The 9,324-nt window shown below is 39.1% G+C and overlaps 1 long non-coding RNA gene across 1 annotated transcript; it reads left to right on the top strand.

The window, feature by feature from the left end:
* Positions 1-459: 459 nt before the first annotated feature.
* On the top strand, positions 460-6,396 carry LOC308280914. The gene is made up of 8 exons (XR_013961793.1): positions 460-650; positions 1,343-1,383; positions 1,787-1,833; positions 2,444-2,517; positions 2,622-2,730; positions 3,328-3,403; positions 5,717-5,793; positions 6,077-6,396. It is a non-coding gene; the product is annotated as an uncharacterized lncRNA (long non-coding RNA).
* The last annotated feature ends 2,928 nt before the right edge of the window (positions 6,397-9,324 follow it).

Here is a 9,324-nt window from a genome sequence, read left to right on the forward strand (position 1 = left end):
CTGACGTCAACCTGACGTTGGGATAATACGTTGAACAGACGTTGGTTATTGGTTAGTTACCAACACAACCTAAAACCAACCAAATATCAACGTCTGATGATGTTAGACTTCAACGTTATGTGGACGTTAGTAAAATAATGTTGGGCAGACATTGGTTATACAAGCAAATTATCATCTGTAATTAAATCTGATTAAAACACATTTTAATGCCTATCTTTTGGGATATTATAGTTTGGAGGAAACATATGAAAGATGAAGGGAGCCATCTTTGTAGTTACAGAGAGGAACACAATATATGTGTGTTTATGGAAAGCAGTTTGAAAATCAACTACACTGCCCACAATGCAATTGCAAATGCCTGATTGGCTGTGTGTCATGTGACTGTGATGTGGCCAGCTACCACTGGCTCTGCTGAGAGCACACCCCCACTTTGAATCCAAACAGCCCACAGCAGTTACATTTGTCACCAACAGCAAGCATTGAGAGCTGCTTGTCTAAAAGTGATTTAAGATAAAACTAAACTAAATAAAATCACTGTTGATTGTTGAACAGGAAGATAGGTTGCTGCCAGTCTATTTGTGGGATTAAATCTACATTATGGAGACTTTTTGCACACAGAGAAGGAGTTTTGGAGCAGGGAGATGACACAGGTATGTAAAGCTATTTTAATTGATTGCTTTTGCTTCCAGTACTTTTTACAACTTCACTATTTACAATTCATACTCCAGTGTTTTCAGCCCTTTTCATGTCAAGGACCCCAAAATCCAAAATGACTATTTGGCTGCAGACCCCTTTTAATATGTGACAGGAACCCTCATTCCTGTAAAAAAGTTTCCATTATATAATGTTTCCAAGGTCCATTATTTATTCAGCATTTAAAAAGTGTTATTGTGACAGTAATCATTGCTATTTATATAGTGTTTGTTTAGTAATGTTAGGTTGGTTCCAGCCTTCCAGTAGGTCCCCAGCTAAATGATGGGGAGTTGATAACCAAATGGACCCCTATAGACCTTTTAATTACTGTAAAATCAAACCAAATGTACAAGCTAAATTATTTTTTACACATGATCTGTATTCCTAAATTATTAGGTATGAGACTGAGAGGCTAAATCTCACTAAATGGTGGTCTATGGCTCAAATGCATAATTGACAAACACTGATTTTGTGCCATGGTTCTCAAAGTGGGAGTGGGAGCTAGAAGTGATTAACAGGAGTGTGTGTGTGTGTGTGTGTGTGTGTGTGTGTGTGTGTGTGTGTGTGTGTGTGTGTGTGTGTGTGTGTACATGGCTCATTTGTAATGTATTTTGTAGTCTTTCAACTTTTGTTTTTCTTCTGTCAACAGAAAATTCCAACGTCGAAAAGAAAACCAGTCTATGCAATATGGTAGGTTAAGTCTCCTCTTACCACCCTTTAGCAAAGTCATTTTTAATCCAGGAAATCCAGTAGTAATCCACAATAGGAAAATAAAAGGTATCTTCATCCTGTGGTATAATATCCAAGATCCAATATAGAATACAGCATGACTTTTGCATGAGACTTCTCCTTCTCTTCTTACCCTGTACTGCCAAAGCTTCACTTCACAGGTGTTACAAACACGTCTGAATGCCAATCTACTGCAGCCAATCACTGCAGGAACTAGTCAAGTACTAAATAATATACTGTTCATGCTCATATTATGCAATGTGTTCTTGTAGATAATTTTGTGTCTAATGCAACATTGTTGTTTGATGGAGTATGATAAAATCTAACCTATTCATTTCCTTTTTCACTCTCTCTGTTACATGAGGTGTCTCTGTGGTGGTATGAGGTGATCCTGGGAGCTAAGCCAACCAGGTAATTTACTTAATTAATAATGATTTATTTGAACTGAGAAGCCATTTTACAGCCTCACATTGTGTGTGCTTGTAGATCAGCTATTTTTGTGACTTCGGTCCATTATATCTCCCCTTTAATGATTGAATGATTGCACTCTCCCACAGTAATAAGGAAAAGAAAAAACAACACATGTTGACCATTTTTACACTTTGTTAATTTTAAGCTCAGTGTCAGGGAAGCCCACAATGAGAGTAAATGCCAGCAGAACAATATTGCAAGCCATTTTGGCAAAACCTTGATCGGCGCTACCCACACGTTAGGTTTTGTAGCTCATGCCTCGAATGCCCGATGCTTACAAGCTGTACTTTGTTGTAAAGGTGACGAATCAATGATAAAAATGATATAAAACAATACAAATTGGTATTATTAAAGGGGAGATAATGGACCGAAGTCAAGTTTCCTTTTTTTTTGTGCTGATTTTATTTCCTTTCTCTCTGTGTCTCAGGTGCCGTACGTTGGGTGGCTGCTTGTTCTTGTGACGCAGTGTCCAGTCCTGTCTTATGTGGAAGCAAACATGTATGAACTAGTCACTAGTCTGTTTTCACTTCTCCCTCTCTCTCTCTCTCAGGTGTCTGCTGTGCTTGTCCCGCCTTTCCTTTGGGATAGACATGGTGGTTTCTACTCTTGGGAGATAACAACCAGGTAGTCTGATCATTGTTTTGTACTAAATAGCCAATCTACAAACTGTTGTGCGATGGAAAATTATAACGCTTTGATTGGGTGTCTAACCTCTCTTTCTCTCTCAGGTGGCGTGACGTGTCTGATAGTCCTTTCGGACCTGGTGCCAGTGGTTGACAGGATAGAGGATGGAGAGAGGAGCAACATCTCTGTGATGACCAAGCTTTTAAGACCTTGGTAGGCTTTATATGAGTCACAGTATAAAGTGCATGTTTCAACATGGAAGAAGAGGAGGTTCGCACACTGTTCCAGAGCTCCGGTAAATAGTTATTATTCTATCCTAATAAACTATTTACTGGAGCTCTGGAACAGTGTGTGAACCTCCTCCTTCCATGGTGTGTATATTATATATTCCTTGGTTCGGCACCTGTAAATCTTTGGAGATGTGCTTGCTTCCCTCTCTGCATGTTTCAACATACAATATGAATGAACCCTTGTGTGATGTGGTTTTCAGTGTCTGCATAATTATTTGTTTAATTATTCTAGGCGATGGCCTGTCTGCATGTTTTCATTTTTTCGCAGCTTAACCACTGGAACCCCCTCTTATGACAATGTCATGATATGTGAAAATTATGTGAAAATAAATAAATACAATTTTGCATGAATGTAGCTTATAGACCTGCTGTTGCTGAGCAGATTTGGTGTAGAGGGTTTAAAAAAGCGGACCACCCTGGACCACCTGATCAACAAGAGATCAAGAGATTATATGCCATGTTTACAAAAGAACCTTACCCTACTATATTGTTCACAAAAATGTAATATGTTTTTCTTCAGGCTCTTCGGTAACCACATGAAGGGGGAAAAGGAAGGTGGCTTTGGAGAAGACTGATGTATTTTAGAGCAATACAAGGTAACTTCATGTTGACCAAGGACAGACAATTGGCACACACCAATCTGTAAATAATGTAATTGGGCAAAACATGTCCTTCCCTTTGATACAATGCAGGCATGCAAACGTGTAGCTTTTCGGCGAAAATTGCCGTTTTGAATCCAAATTGGTCATTTGTGTGAATCGTGCAGATTCGTTAAAAAATTGTTTAGGGGGGTGGGGGGGTGTCGTGTCGTCAGAGCAGCAGTGAGAAGAGGAGCGTTTATTTCTTATTCTTGGCGCCGTCCGTTTTGTCAGTACAATGGTGTTGAAGGTGGATGGGGAAGTGGGTCGTTTTATTTTTTAACAAATCAAGCGCTCCCTGAGTCCCTTCTCTTGCATGTGACGTCGTCGTCAGCTGGCAGCGCTCAAAGTCAACACTGACTGCACTCAGTGCACTGCGAGCCACAGACAGAGATGAGCGCTCATTGTCTCCAAGCTCGCAAAGTTGACGTAGTTGTGGTGTGACTGTGGACTGTTGGCTGTTTGATTCGCTTGCATCGCGGTCGTGCGCTATTCTGCATCGATGCGTGATGTGATATTATCGGTTATAGCCTTGAGTGTGGATCACTAGCATCCTTTAAAATTGCCCTGAAAAACCACTTACAGGCAGCAGCCGTTCGCAACTGGTAAAAAACCTAGCCCAACCCTACCCTCCCTGCCCCTTCCTTGTATATACTTGTATACTTGTATATTCCTTGTATATACTTACTGTTTGTTTAGATTTACTGTATATTCCTTGTATATACTTACTGTTTGTTTAGATTTACTGTTTTCTTTTCTTTTTTTTCCCCTTTTTCTTTACATATCTACTGCATAGTACTGTGTTCTATTTGTCTGTCATTCAATGTTATATGAGATACTTAAATGGTTTCCTGTTGAAATAAGCTTAGTCTTTTCATGGATCTCCTTTTAGTAGACCTTGTACCAGTGAACTGTACCGTCATGAATCTGTACATTTTCCTATGCAAACTTCTAATAAAGCCTTCAATCAATCAATGATTTTACGATGATTCGCTAGCTTAGCCACATGCTAACGCTAGAGTCGCCGTGACTTCTTCCTACAGAAGGATGATGCTGAGACAAACGGATTAACTGAGCTCGAGTTACAAGTGAAAAGGATCGACCTTTTCTTTGACGATGATGGCTAGCTAGATTGCAAAAAGTCAGCCAGGAGAATCCACTAAATGAATCATCTGTGATTTACAACTGTTTCCCAAACACTGGGTCGGGACCCATGTGTGGGTCGAGGACACACATTTTTATGGGTCCCTTCATTTTTGGTTTCCTACATTTCGTTTTTAATTATTTCAAAACATTTTCAAAAAACATTCCCTCCCCAAAAAAGCTAAACATTTCATGATAAAAAAAAATAAGTAAATTACTTTTCTAATTTCATGAATAAATAAAATGATCTAAGAAATGATCTTAGAAAACAAATAGGCCTATTTAAGAAGTAGTTAAAATAGCCGATCTACAAGCTCACAGTGCACATTGTCACGGTCTATGCCTGTTTATTAAAGACAAGTCCCTAAATATTAGGATATTCCTATAACTACCGGTATATCTGTAGGCTATATTATTGTAGATTACATTTTCTTTATTATATCTAGAACAATTGGTGGTAGGCAACAAGTCCAATTTTGCTGCATATGTATGATATGTATAAGTCACTGTTTAACCGAGTTAGAAACGTGCAAATTCAGTAAAACAATGGTCAAAAATGTGACCATTTCACAGCGCGGCGCACATTTTATCCCCATAAAAATGTGTCACCTTTTTCACCTTGGGGCTGTTTGCATGTCTGACAATGGCAAGTGTCTTTGATTTGGTGTCTAACCCAGGGGGTTTCAAACATTTTTGACTCGGGTCACCTCGCCCCTGTAAATAATATTTTAATCCACAGCACCCTTGAAGTACACTGTACATATTTTGAATCTTACACCATTGGAGAAATATCAGTTTCCATTAGAACTGACTGAAAATAACTTTATACTTTATGTTTAACCACTTGAACCCCAGCATCCCTATTCTGGGAGGAAGGTTCACCAAAAATAGCCGATCTACAAGCTCACAGCGCGTCGTGACATGTTGTGAGCTTGTAGATCTGCTATTTTTGCAGAAGAGAGTTGGCCGTAGATGGAAAAATAACTCCTCACAAATCAGGTCAGTTTTACCTGATCAGATTATTCTGAGACACCCCTGGACTGGCATCAAGGCACCCTAGGGTGCAACAGCACCCACTTTAGGAAACCCTGGTCTAACCTATTTCCTTCTTTCTTCTCTCTCTCTTAGCTGGCGTGATGTGTCTGCTTGGGTCCAGTCGTTGAGAGGATGGAGAGAAGAAGCACCTCTGTGACCAAGCTTTTTAAGTAAGTAAGAAGTAATGCACAGCATAACACAGTATAAGGTTTGGGTGTTCTGTGGTTTTCAGTGTCTTACAATTTAATTCTTCTGGGTGAGGGCCTGCTTAACCAACTGAACTCTTGTTATTTTAAGGTTATGAGGGTGAACATGATGTGAAGTTTTCAAGTTTTTGTATGCATTGTGACCTTGTAGACACACCTGTAAATAATTTAATTTGCAAAACATGACAATGTGGTGGTGTAAGGTTATGACAGCATGTTACATATTTTGTATTCTCTTTTTCTACAGATGCCGTCATGACGTTCAACCCAGAAGCAGAGGACAACCTAAAGCAGCAGAGGCGGGAGACACAGGGGAACTGTCCATTTCAAGAGGGACACTATGGACTGATATAACTTGAATTAGTTCTGGTTGGACCTAAAACCTGGTAGCTCACTGGACATGCAGGCAAGAGGAGGCAGCGGGGGACACAAACGCATGCACTCAGAACTGATTGAACTGACACTGTGAATTCTGGGGGATCTTGGTAGTTCTGTTTGGACCTACAGTTTAATCTGGCAACTCACCGGAATACATTTTTTAAATTATTTTTTGTAGTTGTGAACTCACCGGAATATATTTTTTTAAATAATTTTTGTTGTTGTGAACTCACTGGATTATATTTTTTAATTATTATATTTTTGTTGTGAACACACCGGAATATATTTTATTAATAATTTTGTTGTTGTTGTGGGACATATGCAAGTAAAAAGGAAACTGTCTGGAAGTTCTCTCTGAGGTAGGCTGTGCTATTATTTCATGTATTTCTTTATTTGTCCAGTGTTAAGGTAAAAAAAAGGTGAACTGTTATGTTCTTTTCTGGATCAAGCTTAATCAGACCTAGTGACTGCTGTGTGAGCTACCCTCTATTCACTATTCAGTACTTGACACAATTTGGTGTCATACTGTCATATGTCTGGAAGTTGATGTGATGTTAGCGTTGGTTTTCACGCCCTCTGATGTTTTGCATTTCCAACTTTGGTCATTGATGTCAACCTAATGTTGGGTTTTGACAGCAATGCACCTCTTGCTTACATGTCTAACCAACATTGGAGGATGACGTCTTGCCAACGTTGGGTTATGTTCATTTAACCAAATTAGAACTTGTATCCAAATTTGGAGTTGAACCAGTAATCGTCTACATAACATCTGAGATTAACATCAAGCTGACGTTGGATTATGTCAGTCCAATTTTATTCAACTAAAATAACTTTTATCCAACGTTAGGAGACCAACCAAAATTCAATGTCAAGATAACATCAGATGCTTACATCAAATCAATGTTTGCCTTATGACGTCAATCCGATTTACTTTTCAACAAAAATACATTGGGAGTCTAACCTTTAATCAATGTCTACATGACATCAGAGATTGACATCAAACCAATGTTGGGTCATGACGTCAATCAAACTTAAAAACCCAACGTTGGGAGTCTAACCTTTAATCAACGTCTACATAACATTAGAGATTGACATCAAACAAATGTTATGTTATGACGTCAATCAAACTTTGATTTTCAACCAAAATACAACCGGTATCCAACGTTGGAAGTCTAACCTTTAATCAACGTCTAAGTAACATCAGTGATTGACATTAAATCAACGTTAGTTTAAGATGTCAAACCAACATCAGGTTATGACATCAAACCAACATCGGGTTATGTCGTCTAACCAACGTTAGGTTATGACGTCAGACAAACTTTCTTTTTCAACATCCAACGTTGGGAGTCTAACCTTTAATCAACGTTTACGTAACATCAGAGATTAACATTAAATCAACATTAGTTTAAGATGTCAAACCAACATCAGGTTATGACGTCTAACCAACGTTAGGTCAAGATGTCAGACAAACTTTCATTCACAACGAAAATACAACTGGTATCCAACGTTGGGAGTCTAACCTTTAATCAATGTCTATATAACATCAGAGATTAACGTTAAATCGACGTTAGTTTAAGATGTCAAACCAACATCAGGTTACGATGTCTAACCAACGTTAGGTTATGACGTCAGACAAACTTTCATTTACAACGAAAATACAACTGGTATCCAACGATGGGAGTCTAACCTTTAATCAACGTCTATGTAACATCAGAGATTAACGTTAAATCGGCGTTAGTTTAAGATGTCAAACCAACATCAGGTTACGACGTCAAAGCAACATCAGGTTCTGACGTCTAACCAACGTTAGGTTAGGACGTCAGACAAACTTTCATTTACAACCAAAATACAACTGGTATCCAACATTGGGAGTCTAACCTTTAATCAACGTCTATGTAACATCAGAGATTAACGTTAAATCGACGTTAGTTTAAGATGTCAAACCAACATCAGGTTACGACGTCAAAGCAACATCAGGTTCTGACAACTAACCAACGTTAGGTTAGGACGTCAGACAAACTTTCATTTACAACCAAAATACAACTGGTATCCAACGTTGGGAGTCTAACCTTTAATCAACGTCTATGTAACATCAGAGATTAACGTTGAATCGACGTTAGTTTAAGATGTCAAACCAACATCAGGTTACGACGTCAAAGCAACATCAGGTTCTGACGTCTAACCAACGTTAGGTTAGGACGTCAGACAAACTTTCATTTACAACCAAAATCCAATGGTCATCCAACGTTGGAGTACAACGTTGTCCCAACGTTGTACTGACGTCGTGTGCCAGCTGGGTAGAGTGCTGGAATGTGACCATGCAGTAGTAGAAAATACATACACGTTATATTCAGCTTACAAAGTAAATCATAGGCCTTGTAGTCATTGTAACTTGAACAAAAACACCAATGAGTATAAATATTCTCACGTGCCATTGTCCAGAGCATTTTATTTAATTTCTCTTGATGCCCGTTTGTTAGTGGCGTGGTGGTGGCTTGGTTGCTAGCTAGCTAGTTGGCAGTGGCTAAATGCTAACAAACATGCAAAGAAACTTACCCAAGTTTTCAGTCAGCGTCTTCTTGGTTTTTTTTCCCCCGAGTGGGAGCCCGACGTTTCGGTCGGGTCGTGGCCTTGGCCGTGGCCTTCTTTTTTGGTACTGAAGACAGGTCTTCGGGTTGTTGTTCTGCTTCTTCATCATCAGAGATGATTCGAAGGTCCTCCTCGTTGTCCGACATGTTGCAGTGCTTTTGAGGCAGTGATGAAAAGTCAAGGCAAGGGCAACTCGAATTCTGCGGTAGGGAGGCGGAGCCGAACGCTCAGCCAATCGCAAATCTGCTGAAAACAGGCAACAGCTGTGTAGTATCTAAGTACATTAGCGATCTTTGCTTGGGCCAGGGCTTACACCCAGTTTTGATCAGCCTTCAAATTAAACGTTTTTGAATAAAGATTCTGATCAGGTTCAAAATACAGAGTTTGATTGATTGAAGATTGTATTAGAGATTATAGATAAACATTTCTAAACATAGCTTATGGAGATACTGCAGGCGGTCCCCAAACATTTTTGAGGACATTTTATAAATATTTGTTTATACAACAATCTTTTTTTTATTAATTTGT

Source organism: Nannobrachium achirus, assembly GCF_963921795.1.
Source record: "Nannobrachium achirus genome assembly, contig: SCAFFOLD_37, whole genome shotgun sequence".
Taxonomy (NCBI): Eukaryota; Metazoa; Chordata; class Actinopteri; order Myctophiformes; family Myctophidae; genus Nannobrachium; species Nannobrachium achirus.